This window comes from Cetorhinus maximus, chromosome 10, assembly GCF_964194155.1.
Source record: "Cetorhinus maximus chromosome 10, sCetMax3.hap1.1, whole genome shotgun sequence".
Classification (NCBI taxonomy): Eukaryota; Metazoa; Chordata; class Chondrichthyes; order Lamniformes; family Cetorhinidae; genus Cetorhinus; species Cetorhinus maximus.
In genome coordinates, this window is record NC_135888.1 from 6419217 (window position 1) to 6445788 (window position 26572).

Genomic DNA, 26572 nt, shown 5'->3' on the forward strand with positions numbered 1-26572 from the left:
ATTGGGAGCAAAATTAAGCTTAGAATTTTAGGTGTAGCAAGAAATAGGATCATTTTCCAGTGTTTTGTTATAATTTTTAAGGGTTTTAAAAAGTTATCCCAACTGAACTATATTTTCTATTTCTTTGAATGCATTTTTATGGCTTCAGTGTAAATCACATTAAAACCCATTGGGCTGAATTTTGCCCTTGATGGGCGGGCGGGCCCGACCGACTCGGTGGTGGGCAAGCAGCCGATCGCCGCCACCGAAACGGGTCCGCCGCCATTTTAAGTGGGCGGGCCTTAGCGTGACGTCCAGCAGGAAGCGCTATGCGCCCCCTGTGCAGGCGGGGCGGGGGGATTCCCGAAATGCGAGAGTGCGCTCTTTCACACATACGCGCAAAAGAGCGCACATCTCCCTGAGGCTAAGTGCTGCCTCAGGGAGATCACTGAAAGGTGGTGAAAGTTGAAAAATAGAAAAATAAAAAAATCATTAACATGTGCCCCTCATGTGACAATGTCACACGAGATGGGACATGTTAATAAAGTGCACAAAAACTTTATTAAACTTTTTTAAAGCCGACATGAAACCTCATCCTGCCGGTGGATGAGGTTTGTTAAAAAATCACTTACCCGCCTGCCCGTTGGGCCCGTGCGCCGAGCCGAAGTTCGCACGGGCTCCTCAAAATCGGCGTCAATTGGCGAGTTAAGGGCCTTAACAAGGGACGTTCGCGCGACGTCAGCACGCGACATTTAAACGCTGACGTGCGGGCTCCGCCACCCGTGCGTCAGCTCCCAACATGCTGGCTCTTAACAAGTTGGTGCTGAGCTTCCGCTTTCCGTTAATTATATCAGTGCAACCTGAGCAGTATTGGATCAATCAGCACAAAAGATTGCAGAATTTCAAATGCAAGTGTGTTACACAAAATAAACCACTTATGGTGTGTCCTCTGAGACCTGAAACTGTCCTCGCCGCCCTCGCCCACACTCTCTCAACCCAGTTGAAATTGGGAGATTCCACTGATTGTGCAAGTTTGGAAAAGCTTTTCAAATTGCAAATTGCAATCATTTTCTTCAGCACACAGGCTCCAGTAGACACATTTAAAAAATGTTTATATGAAGAGATTTTTAATTTATTAATTAGTGTAGTTACTAACTACTAGTATACAGAAACAAAGCAATTAAGTGGTTCACTACAGTTATTTTTCAGTTATAAATTAGGTTATGCACAGATGGAAGACTGAATCTTAATTAAAAATGTCTATTTTTAGTGAAAGACTCATTTTCACCTGTATTAATAAATTGCTCCAGGTTGATATTCTTAACTACATCAAGGAATACTTTATAATGGAAAGAAAAAGAAAATGAAACAGTGCACTTGCTCATTGCACTGGTTCATAGAAACCCTTATGTTTATGATTATGCAAATGAATCGCTGCAGAAACTTGAAGTGTAATCTAATCAATACAATTTCAAATACATTTTTGGTGCAATTTTCCACTTGTGCCCAAAGTGAAACTGTACTCCACTGTGCTTAATGTGCATGACTGATAGCTAAATGGGTTGAATCTTTCCATAGCTACCAGAAGTGTAATTCATGGGCCAGGGTTTTCCGGTCATTGGGCGGCCTTGACAGGGGCGAGTGGGAGCAGCTGCGAATTGTACAGCCGCTCGTGATCGGGCAGTAACTGCCATTTCACGCTGGCTGGCTAATTAACGGCCGGCCTGCATGAATCTTGCGCTGCAACGCTCAGCGTTGCTTGTGTGTGGGGGTGGGGTGGGGGGAGGGTGAGCACAGGAGTTCACACATGAGCACAGGTGCGTGCAGTAAAAGCTCCCTGAGGCACAGAGCTGCCTCAGTGAACTGAAGCTTTTTAAACATAAAAAATAAAGAATTTAAAAATGTTAATAACATGTCCCCTTATGTGACTCTGTTACCTGAGCAGGGACATGTTACAAATTAGTTTGAAAATTTTTAATTTTTAAAAAATCTCTGATCGAAACCTCATCCTGCCCGTGGATGAGGTTTCGCAAAAAATCCAAAGGCCGCTTGGCCTTTTCGCCTGACCCCCCAACCGTAAGGGTAGCGAAAAATTTCATTTAATGAGAACTTTGATGGCCTTAATAGGCCTGTTAATTGTTGGCGGGCGGGCTGCTGACTCCCGTGCAGGCCCGCTGACCGAAATATCGTGTGAGTGCGCGATGACATTGCGACGCTCGCCCGACATCATTATGCGTCATTTTACACTCGTTCCGGTTGGGCGCGCGCCCGCCCGCCCGATGAGCACAATATTCTGCCCACCAGCTGGTAAAGATGGTAAGTGCAACCTTCAAGGAGAATTTATAAAATCAATACCAATGGAACTGTTCAGTGTTCAAAATTGTAAATCTGATTTTACAGAGAATTTACAGCAGTGAAACAAACTCTTTAATCCAATGATTATGTTCTAAATGAACATCATTCCATCTTATTTCATTTAACCTTATCAACATGTTTTTCTATTTCTGTATCCCTCATGTACTTATCAAACTTCCTCTTAAATGCATCTGTGCTAATCACCTCAACCGCTCCATGGGCAGAATATTATGCAGTGTGCGGGCACGCGCCCAACATGACTGAGCGTAGAATGACGTGCGATGATGTTGGACGAGTGTCCCGACGTTATCGCGCAGTTTCATGATATTTCGTTCGGCGGGCGCGCACCAGAGTCGGCTGTGCGCCCGCCGACAATTTAAAGGCCTATTAAGGCCATTAAGAAGCTAATTAAATTCAAATTTATGCTGCCTGTCCAACCTTACGGTTGGCAGGCAGACAAAAAGGCCAAGTGGAATTTACATTTTTTAGGAAACCTCATCCACGAGCATATAAAGTATATAAACATCAAATAAAAATTTTATTTTTGAATTAAAAACATGTCCCAGTTCATTGTACAGAGTCACGTGAGGGGACATGTTTTATGATAATTTTATTTCCCTTATTTCTTTTTTAAACAGCGTGAAGATCGTGCTAGGCCCATTCGCCCTCCTCTTCCCGCCCACATTCCACGTTGGGTGGGCCAATTAAGGCCAATTAAGGCCCGCCCGTGTAAAATCGTGGTGCGGAGCTGATCTCGGGCGGCAGTTGGCTTCCCGACCGCCCCTGCCCGCACCCGTCTAGCACCCGGCCAAGGGTAAAATTCTGCCCCATATGTAGCAAGTTCCACATTCTCACCATTCGGGTTTAAAAAATTTCTCCTGAATCCCTTCCAGAACTTATTATACCTTATATTTATTAACTTCAGTTTTGGATTCCCCATAAGTGGAAAAATCTTTTTTAAATCCACCCCATCAAGCCCTTCATAATTATAAAAATCTCTGTCATTAGGAGACCCCCTCAGTCTTCTCTTTCCTAGATAGAAGAACACCAACCTGTTCTGTATTCCTGGTACTAGCTTAAGAAGTGCCTGGTAGTTAGCATTCAGGAATGAAAATTGTGCTGAACTCCATTCTGATTGCTATTATCATAATATTTATGTCTTCATTGTGATTTTAAAAGTGCAGCCCCACTCCTATTAAATGTTCTTCTACTTGGTGTCACAAAGCTGTTACTCACTGCAGTATATTTTCTTGGAGCCAGAAATTTGTTGAAAGCACTATGGAGACACAAGGGTTAATGTAATTCCCTGCGTGGTTGCCTTAGCCATTAGTCAGTCAGGGTGATGATTAGATTAAAGATGCTGCAAGTCTGCAGAAAATAGAAAACAAAAAGTCACAAGTTAGTAACACTATAGTGAAAGAGGAGATGAAACTGTAATGAACTTCCTTTTCTTGTCTGCAGATAAATGCAGCACAATCATTCTTTGTCAGTGAACTTGGGATAGACTTTCTTTGTCCACTAGACCAAAACAAACTCTTTAAGCTACTGATTTTGATGGGTCAGAAGTTATTTTGCAATGTGACTTGAGCCCATAAAAAGTAATCGCTGTCCACATGAACACAGGAAACAGCTCTAACAAGCCATCTTCACTGCAGGACTAGTTCAGGGATAGTTTAGTTCAATTATTCAAAACAAATTCCTGTGTGAGAAAACAATTCAGTATGATCAATCTGAATCTCATCTGAAACATCTAACGTGGTTCAACTAGAATTTAGTGCTAGCAATGATCTCGAGCGATTTAAGTTTTTGACAGATTTGGACTTATACCAGCATAAATTAACGCAACTGTCAAAAGACGTCTATTGTGCAAATGACCGAGAAAGCAAAGGGGGTATCGCTGTCACTCCCAATTATTGTTCTAATTAGTGGTTTTATTTTCAGTACCGTTTCGTGATTAGGGCTGGAAATGTTACCAGGGTATGTTCATTAGTCTCAAAATTAATAACCCTATTATTTTCACTGAGTCAACATGCAAATGCTAAGACATCATTACACAGAGGGATTAAGTTTATAGTCCTGCTTCATTATCACTGTGCTGTTTAAAGGCAGAATCTTACCAGGCACGCAGTGGCAACTTTGGAGGTGGGAGGCCAGTGAGTTTCCGAAAGTTGGACGGGGCTTCCTGGGAGCTGCCTGTGGGAAGGTCGTACAGGTAGGCGGTCCTCAGGTACCATTGGGGCTTGAGACCCAAAAACGATCCTGGCCCAAGTTTAAGAACAATGTCAGTAAGATTCCACCCTCAGGGCAGAATCTTCGGCTCAGCGAGCAGGGGCGGGCCCCGCTCACCGAGGCGTAAAATAACGCACGGTGACGTCGGGCGTGCATCCCGCCGTCACCGCGCGTCATTCAGGCTTTCAGTGCGGCGGGCGCGCACCCGAGTTGGCTGTGCGCCCGCCAAACTGCCTGTTAAGGCCAGTTAACTATCAATTAAAACAATAAACGAAGCTGCCCGTCCAACCTTAAGGTTGGCGGGGGGGGCAGACGAAGAGCCCAGGCGGCCTTTGCCATTTTCACGGAACCTCATCCACAGGCGGGATGAGGTTTCATGAAGGTTTTTAAAGGTTTGAAAAATTTTTAAATAAAATTAATAGACAGTTTCACATGAGGGGACATGTCTTAAAATTTTTTTTTTCCTTTTTAAATATTTTGAAACTTGAACTAATCTCCCTGAAGCAGCTCTATGCCTCAGGGAGATTTCTGTGCTCTTTTGCGCACATGCGTGAAAGAGCGCACTCTCCAACTCAGGCAACCCCCCCCCCCCCCGCTCCCACCCACACAGGGAGCGCTCAGCGCTTCCAGGTGCGCGTCACGCTGGGCCTTAATTGGTCCGCCCGGATAAAATGGCGGCACCCAGCCAATCATGGGCGGCAATCAGCTGTGCGCACATCTGCGCCTGGTCCCACGCAACCCCCCCCCTCCCGACTGGGAGAAAATTCTCCTCTAAGAGTCAGAATCTGATTACTTGAAGACTGACATCATTTCATATTTTGTAGCCAATACATGCAACTTTCAAGTTTAATATCTATAAGAATAGTAAATATCATTCCTTTTCCTCCTAATGTTATGATAGCATTTATGTTCTTCTTTAAGTATGTAATTTTCCCTTCACCCAACAGTTCATAGTTCTGCTTTCAGTTGCCCAGATTCACCCTCCTTGGACCTCCCTTTGTCATCTCCCTTAATTCAAAACCAATTTCTTTGACCAAGCCAAATGTCAGCTCTCCTATAACTGACTTATTTGGTTCCTCCTCCATTTTTTCCCCAGGCTTCCCTGAAACAGCTTGGGATATTGTAATGTGTTGAAGACGCTATATGAATGCTGACTGGTGTTTGTTGATGTGTTTATTTATCAAGATAGATCTTTCAACTTCTGCTAATACACGCACTGATGTAAATACATTGGATTGATCAGCCATCTCAGAACTCATTGAATTGGAGTGGCATCAAGTCATCCTCGATCCGAAGGGACTGCCTAAGAGAAGAGAAATACACAGCAACCCAGAAGGTACTGCACAGGCTGCTCTCAAGTTGTCCTGTTTAAGATAACACATGTGTTATTTAACTAAAATTTAAATGTACTGCACGTTAATGAACAGGAGATGCACAAGAACAAGAAAGTTGAGGGAACATAGTTTATGACCAGGAACGAAAAACAACGCTGTGCAGTTATCTGACGATATAATAAAATTTTACGCAGTGTTTATTGCTATCTCATATAGAATTGTAAAATATCCCCACTGTGGCATGCAGTTATTTGGGGAAGATGCTGTGAGCTCCAGTGATAGGTTCCATTTGCCAGGAATGTGTGAAGCAATAAACCGCTCCTTCACTAATTAAAGACAAAGGTCATAGGCCAAAGCAGTCAGACAAAGTGATGCAGTTGTTTATTGCTGCTTTTAAATAGTTCTGAGAGCAAAAACAAAGAGACACAAACCACATCAGTAACTGTGAATAAATTGCAGGGGGACAGAGTGATTGAAGGAGGAAAAGGAAAAGGTATGAAAAAAAGGAGTGCTTCAATCAACTTGGATTTTAAATGCAGGGTATCACTCTCCTATTCATAAATTCTGCTTGAACAACATGCCTTAGCAGTAATCTCTGAACATTGCCAATTGCACCAATCTGATTTTTACAACCCCTGTGTCCTCGCCAAATCCAATTGCCAAATTAATTCCAATTAGCATTACATTCAGAATAGTTTTCTACTTCAAATTTTTGACAATCAGGAATCAAATTGAAATGACCCAATCTCATCTAGTGAAGACCACTTTAGCAACAGAGCAAGGAAGTTTGTATTTCATAACCCAATTTCAATCCCTATATTAAGTTCCCAACTAGTTGAGCTGCTGTAAACCGTTAGATCACACCAGCCCTTTTCTCAAGAATTCCTCAGGCAATAAGATTCTCTGCATGATACTAAAGTTAAGCATCTCAATTTATCAAAGCCCCCTCTACAATGGACCCACTAATTTGGTATTAATACAACAAATTTAAATTATGTAGCATTTTAAATGAAGAAAACATCTCAAGGTGCTTCACGGAGGTGTAATCAAGAAATAGGCACTGAGCCAAAGAGGTATGTTTTAAGAAGAAACTTAATGACATATGGGAGATGGAGGGCTTTAGGGAGGCATTTTTAGAGCATGGGGCCTATCAACCAAGCCAACTTCTTCCAATGCTCCCTCCTGCCCTAGTCATGAGCTCACTTCTTTCTCTTGTTTCTCTCCTATATCCCTGCATGCCCTCTCTGAGCTTATATCTCTGTCCGTGAGATCCACCACATGTTCCCTCGAACCTATTCCCATTAAACTGCTGACCAGTCAATTTGCCCTACTGATCCCCATGTTTACTGCTATTGTTAATAGTTCTCTCTCTTCAGATGCTGTCGCTCTCTCCTTTAAGTCTGCCATCATCACTGCTCTCCTCATAAAAATGACTCCTGCAAACGCCATCCTTGTAGACAACCGCCCCATCTTCAATCTCTCTTTCCTCTCCGAGGTCCGTGGGCATGTTGTTGCCTCCCAAAAATGTGCCCATCTTTCACGGAACTCCGTGTTTGAATCTCGCCAATCAGGTTTAACTGCTCTTATCAAAGTCACAATCAATGTCTTATCAATGACATCCTGTGTGATGGTGCCAAAGATAAACTATTCCTCCTCATCCTTCTCAAACTGTGTACAGCCTTTGACACAATTGACAATCAATCCTTCTCTGACACTTCTCCACTGTTGTGCAGATGGGTAGGACTGCACTTGCCTGGTTCCATTCAGATCTATCAAATTGTAGCCAGAGCATCGCTTGCAACATCTTCCCTTCCCATTCCCACACCATTGTGTCTGGTATCCCCCAAGGATCTACACTTGGTCTCCTCCTATTTCACATGTATATGCTGTCCCTCAGTGACATCATCTGAAAGCACTGCATTAGTTTCCACATATACAATGATGACACCCAGCTCTACCTCACTGCCACCTCTCTTGGCTCCTCCACTGTTGCTAAGTTATCAGACTGCTTATCTGACATCCAGTACTGGATAAGAAGACATTTCCTTCAATTAAACATTGGGAACAATTAAGCCATTGTCTTTATCCCAGCTCCAAACACTGTTCCCGAGCGAAGAACTCTGTTCCTCCCCTTGGTAACAGTATGAAACTCAACCAACCTGTTCACAAGCTTAGTGTTATATTTGACACTGAGATGGGCTTCTAATAACATAATGTGCCTTCACTACAGCAGCCTCTGTAACATTGCCTGACTTCACCCCTCGATTGATCTGCTGCTAAAACTCTCATTCTTCCCTTTGTTTCCTCTGGTCTTGACTATTCCAAGATACTCCTGGCTGGTCTCTTGCATTCTACCCTCTTTAAACTTGAGATCATCCAAAACTTTGCAGCCCATGTCGTTATTCTCACCAAGTCCCAGTCACCCGTCACTCTGTGATTGCTGACCTACATTGGCGCCGAGTCAAGCAACACATTAATTTTTAAATTCCCATCGTCGTTTTCAAATCCATTCTTGGCCCCCTCCCTAGTTCTGTAACCTCCTCCACCCTCACAAGCATGGGGAGGTGGTGGTGTAGTGGTATTGTCACTAGACTGGTAATTCAGGGACCCAGGGTAATGCTCTGGTGACCTGGGTTCAAATCCCACCACAGCAGATGGTGGAATTCAAGTTCTGTAAATATCTGGAATTAAAAGTTTAACAATGAATGATTGTCATAAAAACCCATCTGGTTCACTCATGCCCTTTAGGGAAGTAAATCTATTGGTCTGGCCTACATGTGACTTCAGGCCCACAGGAAATGTGGTTGACTCTTAAAAATGCCCTCTGAACAAGGGCAATTAGGGATGGGCAATAAATGCTGGCCTAGCCAGCGATGCCCAAATCCCATGAATGAATGAAAAAAAAGCCTCTGAAACAAATATGCTCATCTAATTCAGCCTTGCACCCCTGATTTTAATTGCTGCAACATTGGTTACCATGCCTCCAGCTGCCTAGACCATAAGCTCTGGAATTTCCTCCCTAAACCTCTCCGGCTCTCTATCCCTCTTCCTGCCTTTAAGATGCTTCTTAAAACCTGCCTCTTTGACCAAGCTTTTGGCTATCTGCCCAATCTTACCATATGTGGTTCTGTGTCTAATTTTGCTTTATAATGCTCCTGTGAAGCGCATTGGGATGTTTTATTATGTTAAAGGTACCACATAATTATAAGCTGCTGTTGTTGCTTTTATTGTTGTAAAGGCACTTCAGCAATGCTGTGTTAGGATGAAGGAACAGGGAATTCTGAAGGAATGCAGCGATAAACACAAAGTTATAAGAGAATCCAGGCATAAATATGGAGTTATAAGATTAAAATAGTGATTCTCCTATGAAGTAGGGGTTAAAAATTAAAAGCAGTGTTCATCTGCTGGACAAAGGTCCAAAAAGTTTGTAAATATGCCTGGGCACAATGGAACAACAATATGCTGTGGCATATCCTGAAAAAAACAGGAGATGACCTTTACATCATCTCAGAAAGGCATTGATAAATTGTAAGATATTACAATCTATCAATGGATAACCTTAAGGATGACCCTAAATGACTTGTTAACTGAATCTTGAAAACTGGGTGTTGTAAGGGGGAGGTGGTGGCATAGTGGTATTGACACTAGACTTATAACCCAGGGTAATGCTCCAGGAACCCTGGTTCAAACCCCACCACATGAGATGGTGAATGTAATAGAAATCTGGAATTAAAAGTCTAATGATGACCATTGTTGATTGTTTCTAAAAACCCATCTGGCTCACTAATTCACTGTGGCAGGTGATGGGAAAAACATACTTAACCACATCCTTGCCAACCTACCTCCTGCAGATGCATCTGTCCCTGACAGTATTGGTAGGAGTGACCACTGCACAGTCCTTGTGGAGATGAAGTCCTGTCCTCACATTGAGTTGGATAGATTTCAAACAAATCTGGCAATAAGATGAGGTACTCTAGGCCATCAGCAGAATTGTACTTATGGCCCAGCATATCCCCCACTCTACTACTACCACCAATCCTCCTGAATCAGGAGAGCATGCCAGGAGCAGCACCAGACACACCTAAAAATGAGGTGTTACCCTGGTGAAGTGAAGCTACAGCCAACAGGCCAAACAGCATACGCAGCAAGTGATAGACGTAGCTAAGCAATTCCACAAACATCAGATCCAAGCTCTGCAGTCCTGCTACATCCAGTTGTGAATAGTGGTGGACAATTAAATAACTCACTCCACAAATATCCCCATTCCCAATGATGGGGAAGCCCAGCACATCAATGCAAAAAGACAAGGCTGAAGCATTTGCAAGAATCTTCAACCAGAAGAGTGGATGATCCACCTTGGCCTTCTCTGGAGGTCCCCAGCATCACAGATGCCAATCTTCAGCCAGTTTGATTCACTCCACCTGATATCAAGAAAGGCTGAATCACTGGATAGTGCAAAGTCTATGGGCCCTGGCAATAGTACTGAAGACCTGTGCTCCAGAACTTGCTGTGCCTCTAGCCAAGCTGTTCCAGTGCAGGCATCTACCCACCAATGTGGAAAATTGCCCAGGTATGTCCTGTACACAAAAAAGCAGGACAAAGCCAATTACTGCCCCATCAGTAAAGTGATGGAAGGGGCTATCAAGTGGAACTTGCTTAGCAATAACCTGCTCAGTTTGGGTTCTGCCAGGGCCACTTGGCTCCTGACCTCATTACAGTCTGGGTTCAAACATGGACAAAAGAGCTGAACTCCAGAGGCAAAGTGAGAGTGACTTCCCTTAGCATCAAGGCTGCATTTGACTGAGTGTGGCATCAAGGAGTTCTAGCAAAACTGGAATCAGGGGGAAAACCCTCCACTGGCTGGGTCATACCTAGCACAAAGGAAGATAGTTGTGGCTGCTGGAGGTCAATCACCTCAGTCCCAGGACATCACTGCAGGAGTTCCTCAGAGTAGTGTCCTAGGCCCAACCACCTTCAGCTGCTTCATCAATGACCTTCCTTCCATCATAAGGTCAGAGGTGGAGATGTTCACTGATGATTGCACAATGTTCAGCACCATTTGCCACTCCTCAGACACTGAAGCAGTCCATGTCCAAATGCAACAAGACTTGGGCAATATCCAGGCTTGGGCTGACAAGTGGTAAGTAACATTTGTGCCAGGCAATGACCATCTCCAACAAGAGAGAATCTAACCAACAGCCCTTGACATTCAATGGCATTACTATTGCTGAATCCCCCACCATCAGCATCCTGAGGATTACCATTGACCAGAAATTGAACTGGACTAGCCATATAAATACTGTGGCTAAAGAGCAGGTCAGAGGTCCTGTGGCAAGTAACTCACCTCCTGACTCTCCAAAAGCCTGTCCACCATCTACAAGGCATAAGTCAGGAGTGTGATGGGATACTCTCCATTTGCCTGGATGAATGCAGCTCCAACATCACTCAAGAAGCTTGACATCACCCAGGACAAAGCAGCCCGCTTGATTGGCATCCCATCCACAAACATTCATTTCCTCCACCACCAACGCACATTAGTAGTAGTGTGTGCCATCTCCAAGATGCACTGCAGGATCTCACCAAGCCTCCCTAGACAACACCTTCCAAACTCACGGACACCACCATCGAGATTGACAAGGGCAGCAGAAGCATGGGAACACCACCACCTACATGTCCCCCTCTAAGACACTCACCATCCTGACTTGGAAACATGTTGCCGTTCTTTCACTGTCGCTGGTTCAAAATCCTGGATCCCTCCATCTAACAGCACTGTGGGTGTACCTATACCACACGGACAGCTGTTGTTCAAGAAGGCAGCTCACCACCACCTTCTCAGGGGCAATTAGGGATGGGCAATAAATGCTGGCCTAGCCAATGACGCCCACACCCCATGAATGAATAAAGAAAAGGAAGTGACCACTGTTTGCACTTCTCAATATACTGTTTGATTGAAGGATGTTGATGAAAAGCAAAGGATGTTGTCCAGCATGAATGCTCAATATGCTTCCTGCTAGTTTAGCTCTATTAGGGTATGAATATTGGAACTACACAGTAGGATTTTTAGATTAATTGAATTCACTCCAGTGTCTCTCACATAAAGGTATGTTGCTGTAGTGTAGTGATGATAGTTCTCCCGATAATTGGGATAGAAGTATCTTGCTAGACTCGGCAGCTTTCTACTCGGGGATTTACGGTAAATACTACTTTAAATATTGATGGGTATCTTAAATATCATTCTGTAACATTGATAAGACCTGGATGCTCTATTAAAAGCAAGGTTATGCTGACTTTTCCTAGAACTGTCAATGTTGTAATTGAATTACTGTCAAAAGTAAATTGCATGATCGGTTCTTTAATAAACGCTTATATAATTTAGAAAATATATTGTCTCATATCATATCCTGTACCTAAACTTGAAAACCCACCTCCGTACACTTTTAATGAAGAGGTACATTGTTGAGGAGAGATGCCTGAGTCCTTATAATATCCAGGTTGTTATAATCTAACTAAAGCTTGTTTAAAATGCTATCTGAAAGACAGCAATATTCTTTGGTGGTTCCTTTTCTTCAGGAAGAGTTGGATCAGCTCTTCAGACCCATTTGTGTGTCTGTGAGGCCTGTCTGTCTCAACATTAAGTGAAAGTGACCATCCTAGGAGGACACCTGATCCAGAATACCAGCATAAGTTGAGGCAGGGATAAATACAAGAGATGTTACAATGGTGGGAGTACGTCATCTTTATGATGGTGTTGATATGAAAAGTTCAGCTTGGGGGTGCCTTAGAGCCTTGAGATTATGAACAACCTGGTTCAGGAGCTGGGGACCCAAAGCTGCTCCACCTGTTCATATCACTATGGCAGAGCTCTGCAAACAGGTGGTAAAATGCTTATGCAGGGCGCTGCTAACCAGGTCTCTGGCTATGTTGGCAGCATCTGAGTGAAAGTTTGTAGAAGTTGAACCGTGGCCTGTTGCACTTTCCAAAGTTTAATCAGTTAGGTTAACAAGTGGCTTTCATATCAGCAGCAATGTTTCAAAACTAAGTAGAAAGCAAACTGAAAATTAAGTGAGAACGGCACGTGAAGCCAGTTACAATTCATTCAACAACAGCTTGAAAGTGGGAGCTTAACACTGCTATATGGTGCTTGCATGGCAATTATTTCAGCATAAAGACAAAAAAAGACATTGCAAGCTGCAAACAAGCAATTCATGAACTCTTTGGAACACTTCTTTTGTAGAAGTTTCTTGTAGTTTTCTAATATCATACAATCTTTCATAAATCTTCTTCACCAATTAAAAATGTATATTATTAATAATAAACAGTAACTGTGAGGCACATAAATGAAAGGACTGCATGCTACGTCCCCTGCATGTTATCACAGGATTAAGTTGGTGAAAAAGCAGGATTGCTGCACAACTATTCTCTTTAATTTGTGTGCCAAGACTCATTTTTCCATGAATTTCCATAAATTCAGAGGCCATTGCCCCAGGGTGCTTCACATAAAAATTTAAACTGATGAACACCTGGTTGTGTTTTTGCTTTTTTATTATTTGCAACCCTACTGATTTGCACTCATTTTGTTCCTAAATTATTCTCATTTGTTGTTTTATCCAGACTTGCGAAAAATGATAAATTACCCCACACTATGGGAGGAATTTTACAGCCCCGTTGCAGTGGGGCAAGGCAGGAAAATGCAGTGAGCCATTCAAAACTCCACTCACTTCGGTGGGACCGGAAGATCCCGCTGGTGGGAGGAGCCGTAAAATTCCACCCTACTTGAGAAACCCGCTGTGTTCTGGGCGTGGTATTGTGGATCTGTTCAGCGCCCTGATTATTTTGCTGATTCCCTCATTTTTGATGTAATCACTGCAAACTCTGATTTCCTACTTTCATATACTGCCATAATGTATTACTACACATTGATTATATCAGGTCAAGTCAATTAACAGGCTGCAAAACTGACAAGCCTGTAATAGATTAGAAACCTGTGATATCCATATGTGCTGGAGGTGACAAGTTAAATCAAGTTAAACAATGTTTGCTCACAGATTTCTTTAGACTCTTTAGTGATTAGTACCAATAATCCAAAAAAGTGAAATATTTATTTGGCAGCTAATTCCTTATAGCAACATAAAGAACACAACAAAAGGAAGAGAGTCTGGGAGCGGAAGCATTATCCTTTCAGATGCACTATTTTCACTAAAGAACAGGAATCCTGTGTCATTTTACCTCAGCACATGCTTAGTGTACATGTTCATCATCAGTTAAAATTGGAATTGTGCTCTCTTGCTGCTGTGTTGGGGACAAAGGTTCAAACTAAAGTTAACTTAAAATTGATATCAGGAAGCACTATAAGTTGAAACCTTATGTATTCATCAGGAAAATTAGTGTTAAGGAGTAAAAGATAATTGGGCCAGGGTATGCAGGTTTAATTCAGTAAACACTGTAAATTTCTACATTATTTTTATAGCTCCATTACAAATTCCTATTTTTATAATGGCAACTGTCTATTTGTTACACTGTAATTATATGCTCCCTCCAGCAGTCATGATGCAATATCTATAATGGTGTAGTGACAGTGTGACATGTTTACATAGGAAATTTCTATTATAAATGTGATCATAGGATTTTATATTGGAATAAGGTGTCAGCAAATGCATGCAAACATAGGATATTTGATAAATTCCATGAATTTGATTTTAATTAAGTAATGGTGAATGATCATGCACCAAAGCAAGAAATATTTTTCTCTCATTTAAGATGTTACGAACCAGGAAAAGACCATTTGCAGAATAACATTTGACCTTCTGGTTTATCTAAAAGCCCTCTTCCCACCATGGACTTCAATTTAAGCATTGAGCTGTCCATTAAACCGAAAATGAAAGTTACAATTTGCTTTAAAGACCTTACCTGAAAATTTGTTGCAGAAAATTTGTGTGAAGTAATTCTGCTGGAACACCCTATTTAACTATAATCTCCCAATTTTAAGCTTTGTCTTCTACTTTTGAACCATTATTCAGTGTTATAGTCTGGAACTTCCTACATTTGATTTACACTGCTGTTGCACCTTTAAAAAAAAGTGTTGTATTTACTGGTAGCCTCTAGAGGGAGACACTCATGAGTTTCTTGAATCCACACATATCAATACCATTGGTGCAGGTACTCGGCTGAGTTTTCTGGGTCCTTTGCGGAAGGGCTGGGAGGCGGGATGGCTGGCAAAATAGTGGGAGAAGGTATTGGGCTGGGAGTTTGACATCATCCCGTCGCTGGCAATATGACATGGCAGTGGGAAGTCAGAGGGTCAGCCGCCTGTGAGGATGAGTAAGACATTTAAGTGGCCAATTAAGGGCCACACCCACCTCTGTGGGCATTTAGCCCATGTTGGGTAGGCTCACTGCTATGTGGGGAGGCTGCTGGGTGAAACTAATTGCCCACCCAGCAGGTTCTAGGGGTGGAGTGCCTTTCTTCATGGGGATTGCATTCCATGGCCCACAGAGGGGACTCAGATGACAATGGTCAACATTGCAGCAATGGCACCGTTGGAGGTCAGTGAGTCCACGGCACCCCCCCACGATCCTGTTTGGCAGGGCCAGGCAGCCCAATCCCGGTATTCCCCCCCACCCAACTTACCTGCTTTTGAGGGCACCCATCCATCGAGGCACACTCGCCCTGGAGCTGCAACCTCAGCAGTGGGAACTGCTAGTGGTGGTGTTGCTGAGACTGGTGACCCGCTGGGCCTCTGGTTGGGCTGGCAGTTATTGGGCTGCTTTCCTTAATTCCGCCCCCCACTACCCCCACCCCCAACCCCGCCAACCCCCCCAACCCCAGATCTATGCTGCCTTGGGTCCTGCTACCAGCTGAAGCAAAGTTGCCTCTTGCTTTCTGCAATGGTGGCCGGACATCCCTGTTAACAGCAAAATTCAGGCTGACTGGTTTAAAATCCGTGTCAGTAGATGATACACTAGGACTGGAAACATGGTTTACATCTGTAAATGGTGTTTCCACCACATATCTGACAAAGTTACAACAGTGGAACAGGATTCATTTTTCTAATCATCCCATATCCTGGGAATAAATAACAAATAACAAGGTGGATTCAAACTGCCCTGAGACCATTGCTTTTTTGTTCATTTGATTTTCAAATAGGAAATGTCGGTGCCAATCAAATCAGAGGTGATTTCTTCAAGTTTTGTATTCTATCATGTTCCTTCTTACTGAGAAGAAAATTGTCATTCTAGATGCTTTGTACAATATTCAGGGCATGAAAAATAACTACTGGACTCAGCCAAGTCACAGATCAACTCAGCAGCTGAAGAAAAATGTGTTCCACTTTTATGGTGGCAGGATTTCAAAAGGCACTCTAACACAGATTGTCGTGATAGGATGATATTTCTGTTGGCTGTGTGCCAAATGGTACCAAATGTCATCACATTTACAGATGTATAATTAATAAACAAAACAATCCATGATGCAATTATAAAGTGATAAATAACCCTATCAGTTTGTTGTCTTATATCGGACTAAACAGAAAAAAAATTAAAATGTTGACATTTATTAATGTTTAGCTCATTGCTTATTCAGGCTTTAATTAGTCAAATGAAACCCATCAACAAGAACAGACAAATCAAAGTCTCTTATAGAGAAACAAAATGCCTCTTGTGGATCAAGTTAACAATGTAAGGCTAAGTGTTGTGATTTGGAATTGATGATTTAGCTATTTTCATTAATTACATGTCTGAAAATGCGATGAAATCTGGTAGAAACTGCTGAGGTATACAGCCAACTGAAATACCATCCCAAGGGGAAATAAAGGGAACTTTTGGTTATGGACTGATTGTGTGTGACATCAGTAAAAACGTCACCATTGCATGAAGTCAGTATTTTCTTTGTTTTTTTTTAATGTTAAAGATACTCGACAAGAGACAATACAAATGGTGGCTGTTTTACTCAAATAAGGAAAAATTTCCACTGCAATAAGTGGCCAGGATTAATGACCATGACTTCCATGAGTTTCATCACTGCTGACAGCACTGAGCAGGACTGACTTTCTCTGGCATTGCTTCCTCCCTCCTGCTGGTGCCATTTTACTACCAGCAGGTATGAAACTGTACCGCTTCCAACTACAGGTGGCAGCAAAATTCTGTTCAACTATTATTTATTAATAGTTAATTAGTGATCAAATCTCTTACACCTCATGACATCAAATTCTTTTTGACATTTTCTTTGCTTAAACACACATAGGGCTGAATTTTCCCCCCGTTGAGGGGGGGGATGTTGTTGGGCGGGCGTGCACAAGCACGCTTCCGATTGGCGCTCCCGATCGGAGGCGCGGCACCATTTTACGTGGGCAGGCCAGTTAAGGCCCGCCCAGAGTGACGTCCGCACAGAAGCGCTATGCGTCCCCTGTGCGGGCAGGGGAATCCCAAAATCAAGAGTGCGCTCTTTCGCGCATGCGCACGAAAAAGCGCACTCATCTCCCTGAGGCTAAGTGCTGCCTCAGGGAGATCGGCTCAAAATGTACAAAACCTAGAAATAGAAAAGTAAAATTTCCCTAACATGTCCCCTCATGTGACAATGTCACATGAGTTGGGGCATGTCCATAATTGTCACAAAAACTTTATTAAAATTTTTTAAACCCTACATGAAACCTCATCCCAGCCGTGGATGAGGTTTCATGCTTTTTCTAGTCTGTGCCAGGGCTCCTGGCCTGCCTGCCAACCTTAAGGTTGGACGGGCAGGTCCTTTAATTACATAATTGACTCTGTCAATGGTCTCAATTGGCCATTGACAGGTCAGCGGGCGCACAGCTGATTTCGCTGTGCCTCCGCCTTCCAGAAAATGTAAATGGGGTGCGGTGATGTTGGGAGTTCCTCCCGGCGTCACCGCCTGTAATTTTACGCGTTGGAGAGCAGGCCCTGTCCCCGCTCAGCGACGCGTAAAATCCTGCCCATAATCTCTGCTAATGTTAATAGGTACTAATTTATCTGATATTCTATTATTCTTGATGGCATGTCAGATTCCATTGACTGACTTGTTGTCAATTGATTCAAGGTGATGTCTAATGACTTTATTCCCTCCCATAATACAAAATGCCTTTGTTTTATTGAGAAAGGGCACTGTAACTTATCTGTATCCCATTCAGTTATAAACATCTTCAAATATGTGCAAAAATTGACTTTGTGAAAGGATTTAGAGGATGTTTAGTCCATTGATAAGGATCAAATACCACTCTAAGAACAACAAACATTACACAAAAAGATGCAATATGCTTAAAAATTCATTCTATTAATTTCTTTTTCTGCTGACAAGTCAGTAATGAGAAATATCATCTTGGTGCCTCGCAAAAAACACATTTGTATTACTACAGATACTAGTGCTGCTCATATATTCTAGAAAATGACATAGGTGATTGCTTAGAACCCCCAGTTCCTCTCTGGCTCATCACACTAATGAAGACGTGAACACTTAATGGTTTTTCTTCACCTTCAGTTTGAGACCACAGCTCTGCTGAACTGTTTCCAATGGGGCTGGTCTTTCAGATGATTCACAAAACCTGACTGCTTGTTCTGGCTCACGTGGATATGAAAGATCTCATGGTACCATTCAAAAAGGAGTAGGTAGTTTTCCAATGTCCCAGCCAAATCCTCCCTCAGCCAAGACCAAAAGTAGATTACCTATTCATACATCTGATTTTCTGTTCATTATACTTCACTATGTACAAGTTGGCTGCTGTATTTGCTTACATAACAACAGTGACCATGACCCAAAGAGTGATGCATTGAAAATAAAACATGTTGGGATGTCCTGAAGGCATGATAAACTGTTATTTATGCAATTTATTTCTTTTAGAGTAAATGGTTTGTGGTTCCCTGATATGGAGAGAAGATGTAGGGATCTTAAGTAATTGCAGACCTTGGCTATCTGTTGCTTCAGCACTGACACTAGAAAGCATTGTACCACATAATTCATTCAGTGACCCTTTTTCTGCAGGACTGCAATGTATTGATATTGAACATTTGTCAGCAGGTTTATTTGGATGGTCAGATTTACTTGTGTCTGTAATCTGTTGAGTCTGCAAGGAGTGTGATTGTACAGTGCTATCAGGCTAAGATTAGTTGACTAGACTGAGATTGGTGGCTGCAGTGAGTAGTTTAAAATGGATCTGCAGTAACTGAGTTATACTGTATGTTGCTCCTAGTTGCACTTCTACATTTTTGCCAGAAAAATCTGTGCATGAGTGGTTAACCTTCGTGAATAGAGCCTTTCCTCCCAGTTGGTATAGTTGAAATGCTTTGAGAGAGCAGTCAAGATCGCTGACATTCTCAAAACAATCTATTTTTATTTACAAACTTCCCAGGAAGTTAAACTGACTCCCTGGGCACTTTTCAAAACTGGTTTGGCACTGTACTGAACTTATACTCCATTCTGTGTCACATCTAAGCAATGTGAAACCACCTCCTTGGAATAATAGCAATCCTGCCCTGGATTGAGATTGGACACAAAAAGTTATATCATCACATTTGGAAAAACCTATTCACAGGTTTTTAAAAGTGACGTCGGGTGGAATTTTCGATTTTGGAGACTAAGCGTGGTGGCGGGTGGCAGAGGACGATGATGAAGGCCCATTTGAAGAAGACCCATCACTGTGTTCACCAGCACTCTCCACCACCGCAGAGACACACACTCCGGTGGGTCACACATCTAGATTAGGCTCAGGGCCACATTCTAAGGAACAACTCACTGACACTTCCCCGCAGCAGTTGGAGGCAGTGGCAGCCCAGGTCTCTGGCACTCGCAGGACTGCTGGAGATCAGGCACCAACTGAGTTTGAGTCAAATGATGAGCCTCTAGAAATGGCCATCTGTAATATCCTGGAGATGCAATGACAGGTGGTGGAAAATCAGGTAGAGTTACGAGGGGCAGTCAACAGACTAGAGAGAAGGACTAGAGCGATGGACTGCAGCAGCTCAAGAAGGCAACTCACCATCACCTTCTCAAGAGCAATTAGGGATGGGCAATAAATGCTGGATTAGCCAGCGATGGCTACATTCCATGAATGAAGAAAATGGATGAAGGAGTCCGTCTGCGTTTGTCTCTGAGGCTCCGACATGCGAGCGTCTCCATGGGAAGGGTGGCGGCTGCCTTAGAGACCTTGCTCCTGCAGAACCTGCCGGATTTGCACTCGGACCTGCACTCCGATTGCTTTAGGCGTTGGTGGGATCCATCAACGGCGGGAGTGGGGGTGGGGTGTGTGTGTGTGGTGGTGGAGGGACTGGGCACCTTGATCTCCCTCCGGGAGACCCTTCTCAAGGTGTCAGGCAAGAGCCCTGGGGCACTCATAGTGAGGAGGACAAGCAGCTGGAGACTCTGGGGCCATCCGCCCAGGTGATTCTGAGAGTGCCCAGCTAATTCCAATCTCCTCTGCCTGTGACCCCACCAGCTCCAGCTGTACAGGCCGGGGAGGGTGCACCTGCCCCACAGCAGGAGACCCAAAGCAGGCCGGAGCCCTCCAGGTCGCGAACCTCTAGAAGGTGACCACCAAAATCATCAAGGACAACAAGGCATAGCAGTCAGCAGGCTGCCTGCACCTCGCTGCGGATGTCAGAGATCCACCAAGACGTAGTGGTAGAGTTAGAAAAATTAAGAATTTGACATCGCTTCTGGGTCACGGGTGCTAATTCACTGTATATATCGTGCACCTTTGTAAATACATTTGCTGTTCATAAGAATGGTCTTGTCATTTGAAAGCGTTGTGCGTATTCATCTATGTGCCCCCTTATTGCGAGAGTGAGCCACGCCCCCACTCAATGATCACCTCCCTTTGTGAGTCTCACATCCATGCGATGTGTAGCTGAGTCGTGCTAGTTACCCAACCCTTGTGCTACGTCAGGGAAATATGTTAAACTCTTTACAGGAAGTGTTTTTAAAATGCATTAGTGACCTCTACTCTTTACAAGACAACATGGAATTAGATGTGCTCAAAAGCCTTGGAAGTTTAGCTGTAATTGTTTCTCAAAATGAGATGGCTGCCTTCATCGGCAGTACCAAAGCACAAGACCCGCAGCCATGATGTTCTCTTCAACCATGCGCGCATCTCAGTGTGCACTAAAAGTTTCTCATCAACGTGGAAATGACTGCATTGAGTCCTTTGACGCAACATTTGCACTGTTGTGCCAACTTTCATTTCCCAGAGTGCACAGTTCTTCTTATTTCATGACTGTGCACTTTACTTAACATGAGCTATAATCACACTTCAAAATGCGGAAAGAAAAGATTAGTCATTTGGTAGCACAGAGTATTGCTGAAAAAAGAGACATGTTGAAGTTTTTTATCTTGTACTAATCAGGACACATTGCAAGATTACCGATGTAAGGGGAAAACAACAATTTATACTATATGAGAAGAGAGTGCTGATTGCTTGGAAAGTGAATTCTGATTTGTGGAGGCATTGCCATGGAGAATGCACCAGTGATAGTTACTGACAATTAACTGCCAAGCATTGTTTGAAATTTAAACCGGGCATCTTGACCCTGATTGGTCAAGGCATTGCCCTGAGAAATGAATCAGTGAATGGCTGTCACTTATTTTATTTAGCACTCTCTTCTCCTACAGTATAATTTGCTGTTTTCCCCTTATATCGGTATTCTTGCAATGTGTCCTGATGAGTACAAGATGAAAATCTTTGACATGTCTCTTTTTTCAGCAATAGTAAAGAAAAGATTGCAATAAACTGACAAAATGCGCCAAAATTTAATTAAATGATTTGTCACTCAACAAATATGTATAAAATGTGTGCACCAGTTAAGTGATCAGTGTAATGATTACATAATTACTGGACTATCAATGTCAACACGTTGCATCTAATCATTCTCAGTGATTCTTGGGAGCCTCACATTTATATGCAAGCAATTTATTTTGGATGATGCGGGGGGGAACAAGGGGACACAGTTTAAAAATATAGGGTCTCCCATTTAAGACTGAGATGAGGAGAAATTTCTTCTCCCAGACGATTAGTCTTTGGAATTCTCTACCCCAGAGAGCAGTGGGGCTGGGCCATTGAATATATTCAAGGGAAGTTAGACAGATTTTTGATCAACAAGGGAGTCAAGGGTTATAGGGGGCAGGCAGGAAAGTGGAGTTAAGGCCACAATCATATCAGCCATAATCTTATTGGATGGCAGAGCAGGCTTGAGGAGCCAAATGGCTCCTCCTGCTCCTATTTCCTATGATCTTAGCACTGAAAATGATTCCGACTTTTTTAGACGCTGCGTGTCCACATAAATGAAGTGCAGGGTCACATCATGTTTCACACAGACAAGATGGATCATTTTTAAATTTCTAACATAAAGTTCATCTAATGCAATCAGAAAACGATTAATAAATTCTCAATTCTCCCCTCTTTTCTTGACAAATTTCTCCACCAAATAAGCAACTGACTTTAGTGGTGGGAAAAACTCAGTAGACAAAGGGCTAGTATTATGATCTGTGATTTAAAGCTCTGAGGGCAAAATTACTCAGTGGTTTCACTATATGTTTCACACAGAGCTGTAATTGAATAGACAAGTTGATGGAAAAATGCAACAATTGGGGATAAGTGACCACGACTGTGACTCAGAGTTCAATGCAAGAGTTCATCATTGATCCTGAAAATGACCTGATCAAATTAAATATCAAATGTTTAACATTTTCAAATTTATGGAAATGCTCCTTGGAGATCAAGGATGGTTGTAACCATTTCAAAAACCTTGTAAAACAAAGTGTAGGGAAGGGCATGCATTTTCACTTCATGATTCTATAGATAGGCAATCTATATCATTTTAATTCTTGCTCTTCTATACTCAAGAAAGACCTCAGTTCACTAGCAGTCTCCAACTAAAAACAAAGGGTCAGTATTGTGGGACTGTCATCTTAAACATGAGGAGGTTATTTATAAGTTTCATGAAGACAAAGAAACTAATACATTATTGCATTGTGTAGGAAACTTGTAGTTTTTAAAGAATTAAAATAGAATTCCTGCACCAGTAGTAAAATACAATACATGAAGCCTCCTCCCCACTCCCAAATCCTAAGGGCAAAGTATAGAATAGAATGTAAAGCACAAAGAGGAAGTACAGCATTGCTTACAATTTGCAGTGTCTGACTGCTCCTTTAATTCTCCGCATGGCAACACATAGATACACTGTCAGTCCCACAGGTCATGACCCGTGAAGGCAAGCAGTTACTCAATCATCCCAGAGTGGCATTAAACTAATTACAGGAAAAATCAAATGGAAATCTCTATAACCTAGAGATGAATAAGGTCAAAGCGATCTTCAGTAAAAGAAGTACGACATGTCAAATGTTCCTTTGTTAAAGAGGCCTGAAAGCAGGCACTTGTACAATGCTTACGTCCATTGCTTTATATGCACATCTTTCTAATTCATCCTATTAAAAGCCATGCTTTAGCTACTTGGTTAACATAACGGTCATATGTTAGATAACAATGCATGTTTTAAATTTCAGATCCTGCTTACCTTGATGGTAATCAGTAAAAAATCTTTAAATTTATATCAGCGATTTAATAGCATGGCATTTTTAACAACCACAGCAAATTGTAAGTAGGATCCTTTACAACATAAATAAAAATACCTGGAAAAACAATTTGTTTGTCAAAAGGATCTAACCCATTGTGATATTATCTCAGCAACAAGCCTCTCGACACAGTACTTTCCATTCAGTGTTCTACACATACCAGACCCAGCAAGGCAACTGTTTATTTAGTTTATTTTGTGCCCACGTATTATAACAAAAAGCTTATAGAGCTTTAACTTGGTGTGTGTACATTTGTAAAATCACTTCTTGCAAAAGTACTTCCATGGAAGACTTCTCACATTTAATACTGTTGATTTTTATTGACACAAAGTGGTAGCAAATGCTTGTTTGTGATGAAGTTACACACAATTATTTTTTATTACCCCCTTTTAGGTGGGAGTAGGCTATCTATGGTTGAATTGTTTTACACCACAAGGCAAAGTAGCTATTGTTCTGCAGTCGAAAGAAACCACATGATAGCTTTTCCCTGCACAGAAATCTGTTTCTGTTTAAGAAAACACACAGTGAACATTCTTTAACTAATTTGCCTTTAATCATGCAGCAGCAGCAGGATTCAGAATATTATTTTAAACAGGGACAAAAAGTGTTTCAGCTTTTAAGTAACAAAATACCATTTAAAAGAATAAACAAGAGTACAGTTACTAGCAAGAGCACAGTAAGTACTAATCTTTGGAATCATTTCATGTATGTCATTATCTGAGTGGGTTAAGTAAACAAATTCCCCGCATTTTCTCTGATTCTGTTATTGGATAAGGTTTCCTTGTTGGTATCTTATGAGTCGCCAGTATCAGATGTGCAAATAATATTTGTGAGCAGGTTAGATCAACCAAGAATTCAGCTGCTTTCAAACATATTTACTGTAAACCTAATTTTATTGGGGTCCTTAAAATCCGTTTAACATTCTAGCCATTTTTGTGTTTTCCTGTTCAATTACACAGACAATCTGATCACCCATAGTGGCTTCCCCTTTTCATATGCTGACATCATTGTAAACCAGTATAGTTTGTGGCAAACACTTCGTATCTGCAGGGACCACTGGTTGTGAGCAGATCTTTCAATATTTAAAAACAGAATTACCTGGAAAAACTCAGCAGGTCTGGCAGCATCGGCGGAGAAGAAATCAGTCAACGTTTCGAGCCCTCATGGCCCTTCAGCAGAACTGAAGCATAGTTTCAACAAGGGAGAAATATAAATTGGTTTAAGGTGGGTGGGGGGGAAGAGACACATTGAGGGTGTGGTGTGAGCAGATAATCAAAAGATGTCAGAGACAAAAGGGTCAAAGAGGTGTTGAAGGTGGTGGTCTTTGTCTGAGAAAAGTGCTAATTAAGAATGCAAGACAGGATATTCAAAGTACAGCTCTAGTGGGGGTGGGGTGGAAAGACTAAAGGTTTTAGTTTTAGATTTAAAAATAATGGAAATAGGTGGGGAAAGAAGAATCTATATAGATTATTGAAAAAAAAGGCGGGTGGGGGGGGGAAAGAAACGGGGTGGGGATGGGGAGTTTAAGATCTAAAGTTGTTGAATTCAATATTCAGCCCAGAAGGCTGTAAAGTGCCTAGTCGGAAGATGAGGTGCTGTTCCTCCAGTTTGCGTTGGGCTTCACTGGAACAATGCAGCAAGCCAAGGACAGACATGTGGGCAAGAGAGCAGGGTGGAGTGTTAAAATGGCAAGCGACAGGGAGGTTTGGGTCTTTCTTGCGGACAGACCGCAGGTGTTCCGCAAAACGGTCGCCCAGTTTGCGTTTGGTCTCTCCAATGTAGAGGAGACCGCATTGGGAGCAACGAATGCAGTAGACTAAGTTAGGGGAAATGCAAGTGAAATGCTGCTTCACTTGAAAGGAGTGTTTGGGCCCTTGGACGGTGAGGAGAGAGGAAGTGAAGGGGCAGGTGTTGCATCTTCTGCGTGGGCATGGGGAGGTGCCATAAGTGGGGGTTGAGGAGTAGGGGGTGATGGAGGAGTGGACCAGGGTGTCCCGGAGGGAACGATCCCTACGGAATGCTGTCAAGGGGGGTGAAGGGAAGATGTGTTTGGTGGTGGCATCATGCTGGAGTTGGCGGAAATGGCGGAGGATGATCCTTTGAATGCGGAGGCTGGTGGGGTGATAAGTGAGGACAAGGGGGACCCTATCATGTTTCTGGGAAGGAGGAGAAGACGTGAGGGAGGATGCGCGGGATATGGGCCGGACACGGTTGAGGGCCCTGTCAACGACCGTGGATGGAAAACCTCGGTTAAGGAAGAAGGAGGACATGTCCGAGGAGCTGTTTTTGAAGGTAGCGTCATCAGAACAGATGCGACGGAGGCGAAGGAACTGAGAGAATGGGATGGAGTCTTTACAGGAAGCGGGGTGTGAGGAGCTGTAGTCGAGGTAGCTGTGGGAGTCGGTAGGCTTGTAATGGATATTGGTGGACAGTCTATCATCAGAAATTGAGACAGAGAGGTCAAGGAAGGGAAGAGAAGTGTCAGAGATGGACCATGTGAAGATGATGGAGGGGTGGAGATTGGAAGCAAAATTAATAAATTTTTCCAGGTCCCGACCTGGAAAAATTTATTAATTTTGCTTCCAATCTCCACCCCTCCATCATCTTCACATGGTCCATCTCTGACACTTCTCTTCCCTTCCTTGACCTCTCTGTCTCAATTTCTGATGATAGACTGTCCACCAATATCCATTACAAGCCTACCGACTCCCACAGCTACCTCGACTACAGCTCCTCACACCCCGCTTCCTGTAAAGACTCCATCCCATTCTCTCAGTTCCTTCGCCTCCGTCGCATCTGTTCTGATGACGCTACCTTCAAAAACAGCTCCTCGGACATGTCCTCCTTCTTCCTTAACCGAGGTTTTCCATCCACGGTCGTTGACAGGGCCCTCAACCGTGTCCGGCCCATATCCCGCGCATCCTCCCTCACGCCTTCTCCTCCTTCCCAGAAACATGATAGGGTCCCCCTTGTCCTCACTTATCACCCCACCAGCCTCCGCATTCAAAGGATCATCCTCCGCCATTTCCGCCAACTCCAGCATGATGCCACCACCAAACACATCTTCCCTTCACCCCCCTTGACAGCATTCCGTAGGGATCGTTCCC

The 26572-nt window shown here is 42.9% G+C and overlaps 1 long non-coding RNA gene across 1 annotated transcript in view; it reads left to right on the forward strand.

Moving 5' to 3' along the window:
* Positions 1-4446: 4446 nt before the first annotated feature.
* LOC144685202 (uncharacterized) overlaps positions 4447-26572 on the forward strand; it is a 68434-nt gene continuing 46308 nt past the window's right edge. Inside the window, exons 1-2 of the long non-coding RNA XR_013577673.1 lie at positions 4447-4546; positions 5749-5899. This is a non-coding gene — a long non-coding RNA (uncharacterized LOC144685202). The remainder of the gene's footprint in view (positions 4547-5748; positions 5900-26572) is intronic.